The sequence below is a fragment of the Nelumbo lutea genome, chromosome 5 (assembly GCF_056320005.1).
Source record: "Nelumbo lutea isolate HS-2025 chromosome 5, American lotus-T2T, whole genome shotgun sequence".
Classification (NCBI taxonomy): domain Eukaryota; kingdom Viridiplantae; phylum Streptophyta; class Magnoliopsida; order Proteales; family Nelumbonaceae; genus Nelumbo; species Nelumbo lutea.
In genome coordinates, this window is record NC_142688.1 from 52544422 (window position 1) to 52563711 (window position 19290).

Consider the following 19290-nt stretch of genomic DNA (forward strand, 5'->3'; position numbering starts at 1 on the left):
TCCTAATTGAAGCTGAATTTGAAACTTACTTCCACTTTCTTAGCAAACCATCCACTAAGAATTCTGCAACCATATCCAAAATTTTCATCCATTGAATTACCTTATATGAATCACCTTTACAAACCTTGTATAGGTTTCCCTACCTTTCCTTGCTTTTCCTTCAAACCAAACACAACCTAAATTTCTTTCTTTCCAAATAGTCCAACATATAGCTATCCTAACACATCTTCACATAATCCTTGTCCTTTTTGTTGGCCAATTGGAGGAGGGGAAGTAAACAAGCTTTGCATATTCATTGGAGAATTCCACCTACACCCAAATAAAGAAGCAAATCATTCCCAAATAAAATTTGTAAATTGATAGGAAATTAGCAAGTGAACACTAGATTCACCCATAGCTTTACAAAGGACACACCAATGAGGAGACAAACATCTATTAGGTCTTTCTCTTTAAAGTAAATTGATAGGTTCACACCACACCTCTTTGACAGGAAATTAGCAAGTGAACACTATTCCTCCCAACCTTTGGAGGAATAGGTTCACACCACACCTCTTTGACAGGGAAAGACAAACCAAAAGAGACAACCAGTTGTGCTAGGGCTTCATAGAAAGAAGAAACAGTAAAGGAACCCAATGTTATCTTACCAGCTCAGAGCACAATGGTTCTTGCAGTCGAGCGCCAATCTACACCATCTTCTGGGGGTCAGTATCAGACACTGGCACCTGGAAAGTGTCCTCAATGAGGTAACCTCTTTCTTCATTGTTCTTTAGAGGCGGCTCTAGGTCAATGTCCACGTCTTGCTTCCCTTTTTCTTTCAGGGCCGCTACATAGCATTTGCGTGACTCCAATTGATCATCGCACACCACTCCTACTCCACAGTCAATCGGGAACTTCATTGCCCGGTAGTAGGTGGACACAACAGCTCTAAGCATGTGCCGGATAGGTCAGCCTAGGATTGCTTTATATAGCAAGGGGGTCACCACCACTAGGAAGTCATGGTTGAAGCAAACTTTATTCGGTGTAGAACCCACTGTTACTAACAAATTACTTCGGCCACGAGGTCATACCACCTCTCCATTGAAACCTACTAAGGGAATGTCTACTGGGAGCAAGTCCTTCCTCTGTAACTCCATCGCCTCAAAAGGCTCCTAGGAATATAATATCTACTGAGTTGTCAAAACCCACCACTATTCACTTCACCTCGAAGTCATGAATTATGAGCTTGACCATTAGTGTCGTCGTGTGGGTACTGGATTTTGCGTGCATCATCATCTATGAAGTAGATGACCTCTTCTTCACGTGGGCACTTCAATGGATTCTCCTCTTCGTGAACCAACTCTCAAATTACATTCTGGCTAGCTAAGGTACTATAGATTGCAACTTTAGACCCACTCGTGATCATGTTGATAACTCATCGAATCGAACAGTCTTCCTATGGTGGGTCATGTGGGGGCTAAACTCTCCTCGACGGAGGCTCATTTCTTCTTGCCTGGTAAGCAAGGTGGTTACAATCGTCCTACTTGATGAACTTCTCCAAGTAACCTCTCTTGATCAATTCCTCTATCTCATCCTTGAGGTTATGGTAGTTCTTTATGTCATGCCCTATGTTCTTGTGGAAGTGGCAGTACCTATCCCTATTGTGGTTAATTGGGTCTCCCTTGAGGCGAGAGGGTCATTTCATGTATTCTGTTAACTTTATTTCCAACAAGATCTCCCCTCTTCTTGCATTCAGGGGTGTGTAGTTCTTGCTCTTGACGGGCGAAGTTCGGGTACATTGGCCTGACGACCTATTGCTCCTATGAGGAGACCTACTTCTATGACGGGGTGATTTGTAATGTCTGCGAGGCGACCTGCTCTTCTCCCTTTGTTTGTTGATACCTTGGCCGTCTTCTGACTTCTTCCTCTTTGTGCTCAACTCAATTTGGGATCCAACCACTTCCTCGGCCTTTGTATACTTGGTTGCCTAATTAAGGAATTCCTCCATTGAAGCAAAAGGGTTAAACTCGACCTTCCAACATAAGCCAAGGTGTCGAATGTCGTTAACCGTTGTGATGAGTTGGATGATTACGGATTTTGGCCAGTGCTTGTTGGTCAAGACACTAAACCACATTCAAGAAACTAGTTGTGGACTTTGGGCATTTCTTGTTGGTCACAAAATGAGTTGTAAACAAATTGGCAAACTGCCTCCAAGTCTTGATTCAACTAGTTTCTTCGGACGGGGCGTATGAGGAATCCTAAGCTTCCAAGGTGCGAGTAGATAGTATGGGACTGGGGCTTATATCCAATTGGAGCTAAGTGCAAGTGGGAGCTATTAAACAATGTATGCCCTTAGTTCCAATCAGAATGATATATATAAACATTTATTTATAAATAAATAAAGTACATTGTTGTTTCAAACTAAATGAATAAAGTTCATTTGCAAAATGTATTTATACATTATATATATTATTATTTTATAAAAAAAATTTGTAAAAGGTTTAAATCATGGTATCCATCTAACAGAGAGTGTGGCACTGCACCTTACAGCTAAGGGAGAGGTTCTTCCTTGTCAGGCATTATTTTGACCATCATGGGCCAAGAGGTTAAGTGCAAGAGACTATTACAGGACCGATTACCTGATGGGCTTTGTCTTGCATAAGTCCATTATCCTTGGGTTTTCATAGGGTGGATGAATCCAGGATCATTTAGGTATAAATGTTGGGTCCAAATTGAACCAATGTTGATTGGGTCAGGGGTTCACTCCCTAGATAGTGAATTCGACCTAGCCTCTTTTAAGGGTAGGGTCGAAACCATGTGGACTTATGTGATATCATTGTGGGGTCCCACACCATACAATATCAAGCCTAAATTTGCCATGCAACACCTAGAGTCATAATCTTCTAAAGAAGATGGGCCAAATGCGCAAAATTAATAAGATTAATTGAGCTATCACATGACAACTTAAATTTGCTTTGGGTCAAATTTAGGTTTGGTATTAGGTATAAAGCACCTATCCTCTTAAGAGGATAAGGCTTATCTCTTAAAAGAGTCCAGGACCAAATCAGATTTGGATAGTCTTCTAATTACATTAGGAGAGTGTTCCATAAGGAGATAAAAGAGAAGAGGGCGAACTAGGTTATGCCACTTCACTCTCTTGTTCTCTCTTCTTCTCTCTAATCTTCCAAGAAACCATAATTTGACCTAGCTTTCAAGAATTGATTCTTGATTAGTTTTTCTTCTAGTTTTTTCAAGAAAAGCATTGAAGAACATTAGGCTCACTCACCCCATTTGATCTGAGCAAGTTGGATAGCAATTTTGCTCAAAACAGAGTTATTGAATCGGCTTCACCCATACACTATGCCATTTTCAGTGGAGACTAGTTTTAGGACTGATTTGGGCATGAAATTTCACCTTAGGATATGCACTTGTGTTACTCATATCAGGTATAATCTACCATTTTGATTTGTTTTCAAATCTAGTCCATTTCAGTGTAAGATTGATAAAAAAAATATAATTTTTCAAAACACTAGGAAATCAGTTCCCATAAGGGATAGAAAATTTTTGAAATTTTGCCCATCCATCTAGCATGATTCGGCCCTCCATAAAATGGATTATAACCCTTCTAACAGTGGTATCAAAGCATTAAGTTCAGTTCTTAAACTGAATAGAATTAGGTTTGGACCAAAGATCAAATCGGCAGGAACTAGTCTAGCCAATTTGACTTAGTTAGCAAAATCCCTAAGAATCCACTTATTAGATGGAGCCAATGATCTGAAAATTAAACTTTAGTTTTTTATATTATTTAGTATTGTTGTATGATGAATTCTTGAATTCTGGGGTTGAAAGTGTAATGGAGATCAAATTCTTTGGTGGTGGCAAGATTTATGCGCACCATGCGATTATTTGATTATTTGGTTTGTAATTAATTCCTTTTCTTTTTTCTAGAAATATTGTGTTAGGTTTTTCTGATGTAAGCATTAGAACTAGGGTCTTTCTATTTTATTTTCATCGGAGAAATCATCAGAAAATGCAGAGAAAGAGAGGGAGAAGCAGATCGATCTACTGATAGCAGTTCGATGGGACCCTATTTTTGTCTGGATTGGATTCGGACCATCACACTATCAACCCTAGTGATTTAATTTGATTATTGTTGTTTATTTGTCGATATGATTGTGAATCATAATTGAGAATTTTCAAATCATAATCTATGTGGATTGATACATGCTTTGGACACCAAACCCTAGATCGATTTTACCTAGTTTTGGTCCAACTCTAATGGGTCGAACCTATGATTTAATGGGGACCGATAACAGCCCCTCGAATCACTGATTAAGTGATCAATATTGGATTTTGACTAGGTGTTTGATAGGCCATTGCATGGACCAATTTAGCCCATGCTTGTAAAACCAAATTAAAGTTAGATTAAAGCAAGAATAATCAATTTCAGCATGGACAGCTATATGGGTCGAACTATCTCATGCAGTAGGGCTCATATACCAAAATAAATATTATTAGATAATTGGGTCCATTAATGAGCTGATAATGTGTTAATCTGAATGGACTAGGATTTTACAATATTTAATTTAATTTTGATCAATTATGTTTGTGATGTGCTATGTGAATGTGATTCGTACATGGTTTATAGGTGCTTGGCCCATAAAAAAGACTTATGTCACTCTCCACGCTCATCATAGTTGAATACACATAATTTTCATGATGTCCATGGATCATTTAATGATCTTCCTTTTATGAGTCATTCTCTTGTTTCCTCTCCAAAGAGGAACCCCGTACGAACCTTTGCCCATTTATGACCCATTTAAATATGACTTCATGAAAGCCAATAAGAGCCACTATAGTAAGACCTAAAGCTGTCATAGGGACTGATTTACTTGTTCCCTCATGTTTAATATAAGTTCTATGAGATAGGAAATGTCATAAGATGATATTTATAAATGCCTTTTGTCATTAGCATAAAAATAGGCTGAATTGGTGGGTGTAGATGCACCATAAAATTGGGTTATCCATTTCACTAAGACAATTAGTATGATTGTTTCACAGGATTATAGGAATGTCATAGACTAGTGAGAGGGGCCTATCCTAAAATGGAAGACTCTTTCATAATACCTTAGGGCTCTCGATATGATGGGCCAACACTTATTAGTTAGAAAGGTTTAGCCTAAAATGACAATGAACCTTGTCTGGTGGAGGCCAAAGGGAAAGCTCATAAGATTGGTGGATATGTGATCCTTCATAGAAAGTGATGGAATCATGCAACTGAAACAATTGGTCTCATGCACTTTTATGATTTCTCACATTTCTAGATATATGAATAATGTCTCTGCCTCTGAGATAAAAGGAAATCTCAAATATGAAGAAATGAAAATGGAACATAGATAAAAGTCCTTTTCATGGTGCATAACATGAAACAATGATTAGGTCATGGACTAATATATTTGTGCAATTTGTCAAAAATGTCACACGAACAGTTTTCTAAATTGTTAGATGACAACAAATTTAAGGAACCAAATTGCCACCAACCTTAACTTGGTACTCACATCTAAAAAGTTAAACAAAATTGCCACCAACCCAGCACTAGCTAGAATGCCCCAGTGATAAAACCTCTAAGGTAAGAAAAAGGGAGTATTAGGAACAACTTTGTTAGAGAGGTCTAGTACTCAAGGTAGGTTGCCAATCCTATGCTCGTGAAGAAGGCCAACAGCAAGCGGCGCATATGCGTCAACTATACCGACTTCAATAGAGCATGCTCAAAGAACAATTTTCCACTTCCCTGAATAGACCGCCTAGTAGACATGACCTCGGGGCACGAGTTGCTGAGTTTCATTGACATACTCTGGCTACAACCAAATCCGAATGGACCCATCCGACCAAGGGAAAATTGCATTTGTAACAAAGTTAGGGTTGTATTGTTATAAAGTCATGCCCTTTAGACTGAAAAACGCTGGAGCAACCTTCCAACGACTTGTAAACAAAGTATTCGATATTTTAATAGGCAATAAAATTGAATGTTATGTTGATGAAATGGTCATGAAGACCCAAATTTCAAATTCTTTAATTGATGATTTAAATTTTATTTTTCAAACCTTAAGAAAATATAACATGAAGTTCAACCCGAACAAGTGTCTTCGAGGTCATGTCGAGTAAATTCCTTCGTTATATAGTAAACCAACGTGGCATCGAAGCCAATTTGGACAAAATTCAGGCTATCTTAAATATGAGACCACCTAAGTCAATAAAAGAAGGACATCGGTTAACTAGCTGAATTGCTACCCTAAATCGATTTATGTCTAAGTCGTATGGTCGATGTTTACCCCTTTTCAAGGCCCTAAAAAAGAATGAGGATTTTGAGTGGTCCGATGAATGCCAGGTTGCGTTTGACGAGTTCAATAAATATTTAAGTTCACCACCGATATTGACCCAACTAGAACCCGCAAACGAGCTAAAACTCTATCTTCCTACGAGTGACGAGGTAGTCAGCTCAGTCCTAATAAGAGAAGTAAATTGGGTCCAAAGACCCATCTACTACATCAATAAAGTTTTGTAGGCAGCTGAGACCAGGTACCCCTACATCAAGAAGCTGGCCTTCGCACTAATCACAATAGCTTGAAAATTGCGTCCCTACTTCCAAGCCCACACTATTGTCGTCCTAACTGATAGACCTCTGATGCACGTTCTTTAGAAGCTCGAGGTCTCAAGGTGGTTGATGAAGTGGGCCATCGAGCTGAGCAAATACGATATCTGATTCGAGTCATGCCCAACAATAAAGGCATTGGTCCTGGCTGACTTCGTTGCCAAGTGTACGTTTAGCACGCCGGCCCTTAAGGTGACTAAGCTGACCAACACGTCGAAGGGATTAACCAAGCCTAGGATGAGAAGCTTTGAATCCTCCATGTCGACAACTCATCTAATCAACGAGGAAGCGGGGTCGGACTCATACTATATGGACCAAGCGAGGTGAAGTTAGAGTACGCTCTCTGGTTTTCATTCGAAACATCGAATAACGAAGTAGAGTACGAGGCACTGATAGTCGGGCTAACGTTGGTGAAGGAGGTCAGTGCAAAGCACATCATGGTATATAGCGATTCTCTGTTGGTTGTGAACTAGGTGAATGGTGAGTACAAGGATTGAGAACCCACCATGATGGCTTATCTGGCTAAAGTGAGGGAGCTCCTACCCAGTTTCCAGTCTTGGATTATCCGCCAAGTACCTAGATCAAAAAATGCTGAGGCTGGTGCACTTTCTAAGCTAGCTAGCACAAGCAACATCACCATGGGGACGATAGAAAAGGTGGTCCTGTGTTGACTATAGAACCGAAGCTAGATTGACCTATTTGTCGATTAGTTGCACTACGGGACCCTACCAGCAGATCGTAATGCAACTCAGAGGGTAAAGCGTCAATCAGCTCACTACGTCCTTATGGTGAGCGGTTGTATAGGAGATCTTTTACGCTTCCCTACTTGTGCTATTTGTAACCCTTAGAGGCAAGCTACATGCTACACGAGATCCATGAAGGCCTTTGTGGAGGACACTTGGGGGGCAAGGCGCTCGCCTAAAAAGTGCTAAAGCAAGGATTTTACTAGCCTACGATGAAGGCGAATGCACTCGAGCTCATCCATAAATGTTTTAACTACTAGAGGCACACCAACAGACTTCACTAGCCCACTGTCGACTTGAAGTATCTGACCAACCTGTGGCCCTTTGCTTAGTGAGGATAAACATTCTTGGTCAATTCCCACTGACAACCGGGCAGAGAAGATTCCTAGTTGTGGCGGTTGACTATTTCACGAAGTGGGTGAAGGATGAGCCACTAATGACCATCACATCCCAAAATGTATAAAATTTCTTGAAGAATAATATTGTATTCAGATTTGAACTCCTAATGATGCTAATATCTAACAATAGGAAGCAGTTCGAGGACATAAAGTTCTAGAATTGATGTATCAAGATGGGGATCCAACAGAACTTCACTTCGGTGGCGCATCCATATGCGAATGGTCAGGCCGAGGTAATGAACCGGGCAATCCTCTACGGACTCAAAGCTCGGCTTCCTTGAGCTAAGAGTTTGTGGGTTGATGAGCTGCATAGTATTCATTGGGCCTACTGAACTACCATCAAGACTACAACAGGAGAGACCCCATTCAACCTGACGTGCGGTACAGAGGCCATCATCCCTGTCAAGATCGAAATATTGACCTTGCAGTTAGAGGCGTATGACAATGAGGCCAATGACGATAAGTTGCGGACCAACCTCGACCTAATCAAAGAAGTGCACGACCTAGCCTATATCCATACTACAACTTACCAACAACAAGTATCTCAGTACTACAATGCCCAAATCAAGCGATGCCACTTCCGAGTTGGCAATGTTGTACTTCAGAAAATCACGATACCTGAGCCCGATGTACGAAAGTTGGGACCGAAGTGGGAACGTCCCTACAAAGTATGGTGGGTGTTTAGTGAATGGACGTACAAGCTCGAGACATTGGAAGGGAGACAAGTACCTCGTGTCTGGAACGTTGACAACTTAAGAATACTACCTATGAGATTGGGAGTCAAGCATCTGCCACATTTAAATTATTCCAAGTATGGACGACCACCCGCTTCGGCGACCTGATCATGCCGTATGTTGGCCAAATCATGTATCGAAGAGTAGACGTCAAGTCACTCTAAGCCCAAGCACCCCTATGCCGAGCTGGTAATGACCTTGACACTATAATAAAATAAGACCCAGATGCTTTTAAACATATGGGCAGCACGGTTACATTTTGTGTTATGCCTTATTGGCGCATAGGCAGTTCGGGTTATATCCCTTATTATGTCTAGTTGCCTCAACTCACAGTTACATTGGGTTACCCCATACCATGCCTAGTTGTTCTAGAAGTTAGGCACCTCGGGAGAACCTACACTATGAAATTTTTTATGAAGTTGAGTGTTTAGAAGATAATTGTACATGAGGGGATCAAAAAAACTACATTTTCATTACTTCCAAAGTATAAGTTTATACATCAATGTAAAAAAAAAAATGTCTACTAGATCAGGCTTGGAGGCTCAGCTAGATGCTTGTACAATGGGGGTCCAAGAAAAGAGGAAAAGAGAGTGATCATTCATTATGGGGCTCCTCGCCCCCATCCTCCTCAGTGGTAGTAGAGTCATCCTTGGTTTCATTGGTTTTCATGGCTTCTACAACAACGACGTCCAGGTCATCTTTCCCAGTAGCTCCCTCATCGAGGTCGCCATCATCCTCCTCCTCGAAGTCTAGGTCTTCTTTGGCCTTATCCAGCATTGCCAAAGTGATGACCAAGGTGGTAAAAGATCCAAGGTCAAGCTCGGGAAACACCTACCTCGTCATCCAGCGACAAAGCTTAAAGCCCTTATGGAAGGCTATGGTACCAAGGTTCTAGTACTAAAAGGAGGGGCAGGATTTTGTGGAGATGGACTAGAGTAATGGTGCTATGAATGGTCTAGGAGGAAAAGTGCTCAAGAATTTTTTAATATATAAAAAGAACCAAGGAAGCTCTAGTAGAGGTCATAACCTCAAGAGTGGTAGACCGACCTAAAACTTTGAAAACTTTCTCAGATTTTAAGGTTAAGTATTTTTTTTTCAGGTCTTAGGGAGTAATAGTTAATTCATCATCTAGAAGATAAAAGTAGTTGTGGAATGGTCACCCCCAAACAATGGTTGGAAGAAATTGAACTTTGATGGGAGTTGTGTGGGCAATTTGGGTACCTCAAGCCTTAGTGGGGTGGTCATTAGAGATGGGGAAGGAAACATAATAGCCTTATACTCAAGCCTAGTTGAGCAAGGTGTTATAGTTAGATTAGAATTATTGTTTATAGTCTATGGGGTTGAGAAGGCCAAAGAATTGGGTATTGATAGGATCACTAAGGGTGATTCGAGAACAATTGTGGAATGGATGAAAAAGGGGGAGGAGTGACATGGCACTTGAGGAATGAATTCAAGTGCTTTAAATGACTTTCAAAAGACATGAAGATCCAAGTTAAATGGGTTAGGAAAACTACAAACAGTCTGTCAAATGGTTTAGCTAAGCAAGGGATACAAAGACGATCCTTGTATTGGGCTCAATTATAATACTTAGGTTGGGTTAGCTCTATTAAAGATATGATTTTCTTATTTTCACATTATCTTGTTGTAATTCTATTTTCTAATCTTAATGAAATTATTTGTGTAGTCGATAAAAAAGAATATATAGTATTTATAGTTGTGTCTATCTTATAAACTTGTACAAGTTATGTAAATTTGATGTGCTTATAGAAATAGTTTTATGACAAGGAATAGTTGAATGTTTATATAAAACATAGTGTTATACTTTTCCATATCCATTTATAACTTGTACAAGTCTAAATGACATGGATAGCAGTGTGGCACAACCAACATTACACCTCTAATTACACTACCAAGTGCCACATTAATCTCTCTTATGCCTCTAAATGATAATCGAGGACATCCTTTTACACCAATGGTAAAGCAGGTGATGGTTTAATAGAGAGTCCTAGACTAGAAGGTGATAGACTCCAAAGTTTGCATGATAATCTGAACAAAAATCGTGGCATAAATACCCTAAATGGAAATGGTCATTATAGGTCCAAGACACGATAAGAGGTAACCCAGTAGTTGAAAATTTGAAATGATCACCACATCTACTTTTACTTTTACTTTGGCATGATTTTAAATTGTGAAATTACTGATCCTTGTATTAAAGGTTTGCTTGGATGCCAAGAAAGAATGGGATGAGAAAGAAAAATTTATTTTCACATATCTTTTTTTTATATTTTAATACAATACACTAATAACTCTCAAGTAGGTGAAGCATCACTTAATTAGTTGTCGATTCATCAATTTAGAACAGAAGTGAATATCGCCACGCCACGCAAACCACATTTGCTACTACACCATGATAGCAGTGTGTTGAAACAACAAAATCAAAGCCATAGATTTATAGATATTGCCCCACTTTGAATTAAATGAACTGATATTTTGGAGGGGCCACAATTATATATCAAAAGCCTTTATTTTTTTTGGTAAATTACAAGGATCCCCTATAATATAGGATTAGTGACAAAGACCCCCTACGCTTTTTTTGCAACAAACACCCCCCTGAAGAACTAACAATCCACTACCCCTACCATGAGACACTTGGTGAGATTGTGGTGCCAATGTCATATCAAAACTAAATACTAGCACATTGTTGTTTGACTGCCCCTATTGTACGTAGAAAAACAATGTTAGTATCTTGAGGTTCATTGAAGAATCACTGGATATAATAACATCAATGGGTGTCATTATGACCCACCAAACAAGCTAATCAATAGAGAAACATTATAATAGGCTTATCAAATTGTAGAAATCCAATTAATATGGAAGGGAGAGCATTGACAATCCAAAGCAATTTCAATGGAGCATACCCCCAAGCAAACCTATATATGTGGAGTTAAAGTATTGAGCTAATTCAAATATTATATTATATACTCCTTACCCATTACAAGTTTAAGAAATTTGTTTCATTTCAATTTGGCACCAAGTTATATGGTTTGGGGTTCTTTAACAAAACATAAAATGAAGTACAAATTAACTATGGATAACCTTGCATTGTACCCATACCATTGCTTTGATGATTGCCTTTGCCTTGACCTTTCCATTTTCTACGATTGTGTCCTTCAACCCCACAAAGTGTACGTTTCATCTTCTTAAACCTCATAGACACGTACCCCAAAAGTGTCTTCATCTAATCCCTTCCTCTACCCTTCATTTGGTCCCTTCCTCCTAGATACTCACAAAATATAAGGACTATATGCCTTCATGTGACGGCCTGATACAAGCTTAGCTTTGCCTACGCTTGGCAGGCTTACGTTAGGGACATGCCCGTCATTTTTGCCTATAAGATTTTTGGGAGAACTGATGTCATCTTCAGGGAGACCATCAAAAGCTTAACATACTCTTTGAGGAGGGGTGGTCGACCTCCTTGGGTGCCTAACCTTGGCACTCCCAGACCATCATCCCCTTGCGGGGTGGCCCTAGTTAACGGCTAGCATGGCTACCAGGGTTCCTCATGGGCGCACACTTGCTCATGGGGACAGTGTTGGACCGGCACTGCGTTGCCGATACTCAAGAGAGGCTTGGCATGCGGGCTTGGCTCAAGTATGTCCCTTCACAACGCCAGTCCCTTGCCCAAGCTGAGTGAGCTACCCCGTTGCCCTTGGCGCACGGGTGTGTTCCATCCCAAGCGGTTGCCTATCATCATCGGCTTACAGGAGACCCATCACATCAGTGCCAAGTCACCTCATCGGCGCATGGTCGCCTTCCATTATGGTTGTCCCCCTTTAGCACGTAAGCGACGCCTCCCATGGATCGGTCTGAGCCAGGAGAGTGCCCCCGGCCATTGGACTCGAGGTCATGATCCAGTGCTACTGACTTTGGTGGAGCCATCCCATCGGGCAACTCCTAGCCTCTATGCGTTACAAAGGCTTGTTCTGGCCTGTCTTGGCCAGGACGCCGCACGGGTTCTTTTGCTGTAGAACTACCTCCGTGACAGTTGGTATCAGAGCAAGTTGGCCAATTGCAGTCGCAGTTGGTTTTCAGCAGATTAGCCCAGAGCCAGTTGAAGCGGTCATTTCGACAAGCAGCATTTTGTGGGTGCGGTCCCTAGGCACTTCCACCCAAGATCGAGCAAAATTCAGTTCAGGCCTGGAAAGAGGCCATTTTAGTGTTCGTGTCCCCATTCCAATGACACTAAAACAGCTTCTCTTGTGGTTGCAGATGCATTGGTTGCTGTCCTCATGCGGGGGCAGACGCGTGAGCCTTGATAGGAATGTGGGTACACTGCCCGAGCATATTGCTTATCAGGCCTAGCTAGAGGCCATTCAATGTTCACGTTCCCATTCCAATGACCCTAAAACAACTTCCCTTGTGGGTGCAGACACATTGGTTGTTGTCCTCATGCGGGGGCAGACGCGTGAGCCTTGTTAGGAATGTGGTTACGTTGGCCGTTGGAGCATGGCGGCCCAACACCGGCAATGTATCAGGTGGACATGCTCAGTTTTCTAGTTGAACACTTGCAGCAGCAGAAGCGCATCACAAGGCGAGTGCATGTTCGGCAACTCATGGGTAAAAGTTGCCACACTCGCACAGATTGCGGTCAAGTCTCCTTGAGGTAGCAGCAGTGGGGCCCCCTCGGAGTGAAGATGTAGCCCGAGTCGGCATGGTGAAGCGTAGTTTCGAGGGCCAGGAGAGCATAAGCCATGGCTAGGTTTGAGTAACCCGCACAAGGCGAGGTGAAGTCTGCAGGCTAGCATGGTGAAAGGGTACCCAGGTCATCGCCAACAGGAGGAGTAGACCTATCAGCGTGTTCGGTAGCATCACTGAAAAGCTACCAAGAAGACGGTTGAGCCTTGAGGTAAGATGATACATGGGGCGGACCTCCGCGAAGCACCACACACAATTCTTCGAGGGCCCTCCTTTCACAAATCAACGGCATAGCCATTTCGCAGTTTGAGTAACCTCAACATTGGAGGGGTGAAGTCTAGGCAGGCCGACAATGGTGAAACGGTTCCGTCCCCATAAATGGACACCAACATAGGCAAGACCCGGGTTGACCAGGTGAGCCCAGGAACTAGTGGAGAAATAGATGGCGCGGGACACAGACGCGCACTCACATGAAGACCATTGTCGAGGTCGACAATGGATTGAGTGGGGGAGCCTGTGACGGTCTGACACAGGCTTAGCCTTGCCTACGCTTGGCAGGCTTACGTTAGGGACATGCCCGTCATTTTCGCCTGTAAGATTTTTGGGAGAACTGATGTAATCTTCAGGCAGACCACCAAAAGCTTAACATACTCTTTGAGGAGGGGTGGTCGACCTCCTTGGGTGCCTAACCTTGGCACTCCCAGACCATCATCCCCTTGCGGGGCAGCCTTGGTTAACGGCTAGCATGGCTACCAGGGTTCCTCATGGGCGCACACTTGCTCATGGGGACAATGTTGGACCGGCACTGCGCTGCCGATACTCAAGGGAGGCTTGGCATGCGGGCTTGACTCAAGTACGTCCCTTCACAATGCCAGTCCCTTGCCCAAGCTGAGTGAGCTACCATGTTGTCCTTGGCGCACGGGTGTGTTCCGTCCCAAGCGGTTGCCTATCATCATGGCACACAGGTGCCTGTCATCATCGGCTTACAGGAGACCCATCACATCGGTGCCAAGTCACCTCATCGGTGCATGGTCGCCTTTCATTATGGTTGTCCCCCTTTAGCACGTAAGCGGCGCCTCCCATGGACCGGTCTGAGCCAAGAGAGTGCCCCGGCCATTGGACTCGAGGTCATGATCCAGTGCTACTGACTTTAGTGGAGCCATCCCATCGGGCAACTCCTAGCCTCTATGCGTTACAAAGGCTTGTTCTGGCCTGCCTTGGCCAGGACGCCGCACAGGTTCTTCCGCTGTAGAACTACCCCCGTGACATTCAGGCACCTCTCATTAGTATACAATGGATCAATATAGTCATATATTCTGCCTTGTTGTGATTAAATGTATGAAACTTCATAGCAAAATGACAACCTATTAGTGTCCATTCCCTAAAACTATCAGTCTTGGTTTACAAATTCACCACTAGTCTTCTCCTAAAATGTTCAACCTTAAAATTTCCATTGCCAACATACACAGAAAAGCAAATTTTGGCTTCTGCCTGGCCTTCTCCAACTTCTTCCGAACATTAGGACATATTGGCCCCCTATCCCTTTTCAATTTATCCTGCCTTGTTTGACCTAATTTCATCATTTGCCTTCAAATGGTATCTACTAAATTGATTATGGGCTTGTCTCTACGATCCAAAATCCACTTATTGAATGACTCCAAAAAATTGTTGCAAATATCATTACTTCTAGCCCTAGGTCTAAATGCAGATTTAGACCATAGATTAGAAGGCACAACCCTTAACCACTCATTCTATTCAAACCTTTTAACTTATCTAACCATTCATTCTATTCAAACCTTTTAACTTATCTATATGCCACTGAAACTAAGGGATATTGTATGTCATTACAACTCCCTAGAAACAATCCCTAAGATTGATCCATTCCCTTAAGCGAATCTTAGAGTTTGCATACATGTTTCTAACACAACACCTAGAAAGTATCCATTAAATTTGAAAACATTCATCCAACCCCACAAGAAAGTATCCATTAATTTTGAAAACATTCATCCAACTCCACAAGAAAGTATCCATTAAACTTTTAGTTTCATAGTAGCTAATAAACGCAAACTAATATAAATTTACATATGAACAAGCCCATATACCTCTTGCCTGTTAGATACGTAAGTCTAGTCACACTCCTCTAGACTTCCAATGCAGTCATTTAATAATCTTACAAAATAAATCCAAGCATCTCCCTTCACCTCAACCTCTACAATAGCAAATGCTATTGGAAAAATAACACTATTATCGTTTAACCCAACAATATGTAAAATATGCCCTGAATGGAGTTCTTTCAAATAGCACCCATCCAACCCAATGATAGGGTGACATCCATCTTTAAAACCATTCTTCATTGTAGTTAAACAAACAAAAAGTCATTAAAACCCCCTATACAACATTCACCTATACAATCTTCATTAAACCAAATCTTCATCATACTTTCAAGATTTGTCTTTAAAATGGTTTTACAATAATCTATTAACCAATTGTGTTATTCAATATGCACCCCTTCAATATCAACAAATGTCCACCTCTTTGCCCGGTAAGCTCTAGACCTGGAAACTTCAACCCTAAATTGTCTAAGAGTTTCATTTTGCAAAGCACTAACCTTCTAATCTAGATCATCTCTAAACTTATCTTTATATTTATATGCCAATCATGTAGATGCCACCCTTGTATTTACATATACACGCTCACATGTGTGCTTACTTTTGAATGACTTTATTTGTGAGGTTTCTTTACTTTGCAACCAAAAATCATGAATACATCAACCACACCTATCTTTCTTATAATCGTAACCCTCATACTCTCATTCTTAAAATACTTGAAGTCAAATTCATTCATAATTACATAGTTAACTAAAGACTTCCTAAATATTGTAGAATCATGCCCACAACCAACTGTGGATTCTCCATTTGCCTATCAATGAAATATTCAAATCTAGGTCTTCCTTCTTCTTTAGACCCATGCAAACTTAACAAATCAATTGGTTGCTTAGAATCAAACAATATCTGTAACCCAACAACAACATTAACATTATTGACAAGAACATGATGTCTTCTAACATCATCACCCTCAACATCATCATCAATACACTCTTCATCACATACTCAATCTCAAAACCATCTTCATCCAATTCATACTCAAATCACCCTCTAGATCAGACCCATAATCTACTTTAGGCTCAAAATCATCATCAACACCATACTTTAGTTCATCCACATGATTAGCTGCAACTGTTGGTGTCTCATGCCCATATGAACCAACTTGTGATAACCTAGCTTCTGACATATTTAAGTTAATCATCTTACATCATTTTACATAAATATTGATATGCTCACGCCTCTCACAAACCCTGCACATCTCTAGGATATCATCATCAATTTAAATCCTGCTAACCCATCATCTAGGTTTGCATTGAGCTTCCTATAATACATTTCACCAGTTGCATTGTAGTCAAGATCTTTCACCAACAATTGTATCTCAATGAGTGATAAAATGTTATCATCAAAATTGTGGTTCACAAATACATCACTACCATATATATCACTGATGGTGTGTTCAAAAAGTAACCACTTTGGTGTATGTTGATGGTGTATATCATACTAGACATTTGGACCAAAAAATAAACACAACTACCAATGTTAACACCATATTCAATATCATATTGCTTCAAACTTTAATAGACTAATAAGTAAACTAAGAGAGACAATATTCAAGTGTAGCAAAATCCTCAAAATTCATTAAGCATGTTATTCAATAGGAGTTTTTATTTCATGCTCCCTGAATATGTAAAAGATTTGGGGCTGATCCCCCCATGACTTGCTTTGACATTTTTTGAGTTAAACCCCACCTTTCTTGTGAACCCCCCCCCCCCCGTTTTCTTATTATTCAGTAGTTCCCGCCTCTTTTTTTTTTTACACTTTCCCATTAACCCTATCATTCCTTGTAAGCATGTTGACTAGGGTTGTACACGGGTCGGGTTGGGTTGGTTTACTGGGGTTTTCCCAACCGACCCGACCTGGTCGGTTTGAGTCAGGTTGGGTCGATTTTGGTTTTGCTCTTGTAGTCAAACCATATTTTTGAAATTTGTCTCACCTTTGGTCTAGTGTCAACCTTACTAACCCCTGTTCCACTCAAAAAGCTTTTGTATTTCCCTAGTAAGAAAGCAACCTTAATCTGTTCAGACCTTTGTTAACCACCACCTGTCATTGAGCAGAGAATTTTTCATGTTTGGGTTCCCAACTGTCCTTTCTCAAAGCCTAAAGTATCCATCTGGGCATAAGTTTTGAATTGAGATGTTGGATTCAGACCCAGTGATCCTAATCTGCTATTAGAGGAAGGAAGCTGTAAGATTTCCTTTCCCACACCGAGCTCTAGAGTTTCCTTATTTCTAAAACTTCTAATCCCCTTCTGTGATTCCTTTCTTTGGCTGAAAAAGAAGATACTTTTGCCCATGTCAATGAAGTTAGGAACTACTGAACTAGTAGAAGACTAATTAAGTAGGAAGACTAGTTCGGCTCGGTTTCGAGTCGGTTTTGGTTTTTACACAAGAAAACTGAAACCGACCCAATATTTCAGTTTATAAATTTGCCCAACCCGAAACCGACTGGTGTTGATGAAAACCCGACCGACTCAGGTTGGGTCAGTCCAGGTTTATCAGTTTAACCGGATTGGGCCTTCTTATGAACAACCATAATGTTGACATGGAAAAAGAGACATAGCTGACAATAAAGTAGAGGACTAGAGTCCTTTGGGTGTAGATGGGTATCCATCACAACAACAATAAAGTTACAACAATCACAAGGTGAGGGACTAGGTAAAGAACCAAGGGAAGAAAATAACACTCATAATCACATGTTATTTTAAAGCATTGACTTCCATGCTTCAAGAAGAAAAACAATCTTAAAAATCCAAGTGTAGCAATAATGAATTGTTAAAGACTAAGAACACATGTCTTTTTACCAATATACTACTCTACTGTGATAAACCATAATAAAAAAGTGCTAACTGGTACATTTGTAAGCAATACTATACTGAGGTAATGCACAGTAAACATGTGTTAAATAACACCTCTACAAACAATAGTCCACCGAAACAAAGCACAAGAAGACAACAAACTAGTACAAACAAAAACTCCAAACACAATATTCTGAGCAATGAATATGATAAGGAAATACATGAAAAACTTGAATAAAAAACATGAAAAGGGTAACATCAGCTTGCCTAAAGGCTAGTGAATTGAACAATATAAATATTAGGGTTCATAGATCAAATGAAACCCTAGAAACTTTGGCTTCTTTTATACAATCAATAAATCAATAAATAATTGAAATACATAGTTTCATATCCTTTCTTCTCAAAAAAATAATGGTTAACTTTTCTCCTCTCGTAATGGCGACGAAATAGTGTTCTTCTCCGATGACAACAAAGAAAACCTCTTATTTCTACGGTGACGGTGAGAAAAACCTTCTTCTCTAGAGAGGATGCAAATAAGCAACGAATATTGTGGTTCCTTTGTGTATATCCACCGATTCACATTGAGATTTTAGCAAAAACACTAGTGGAAATCAGTTCTCGCACGTGTTCGAACTCCCCCTCCCTCTTTTCATTTCGAAACCCTAGCACTTCCAAGCTCATCGGCACCACCGTGAACGACGAAGCCATCGGCAGCGAGGGACAAATCATCCGAATAAGTGTCTGTACATCTTCTTCCTCTCCCTCCTTTTCATATGCTCTATATACCCAGACTTGATACAACATATGTTGCATATGAACCCCCTCCTTCACTCTATAGTTTTCTGCTGCAGAAGAATGGTTAAATAAATTAAAGTAAGATCTGATGAGTTGTCTTGTTGTCCTCTTTATACTTGCCGGCTAAAGAATCAAACAACAAGCCCGCACCGACCCCGATGACCGTCGATCGTGTAGTGACCCCTGGTCCCTAACAATCTCACCGCTTGTAACGCGTTCAAGGTGTCGAACAACCAAGCCAACTCCTGTTGTTGCATTCTTTGCATATCCAACGAAGTAATCACGGATCAGGCTACATGACCAGAGAAGAATAAGAAGAATGAGACGTTTCCCACCAA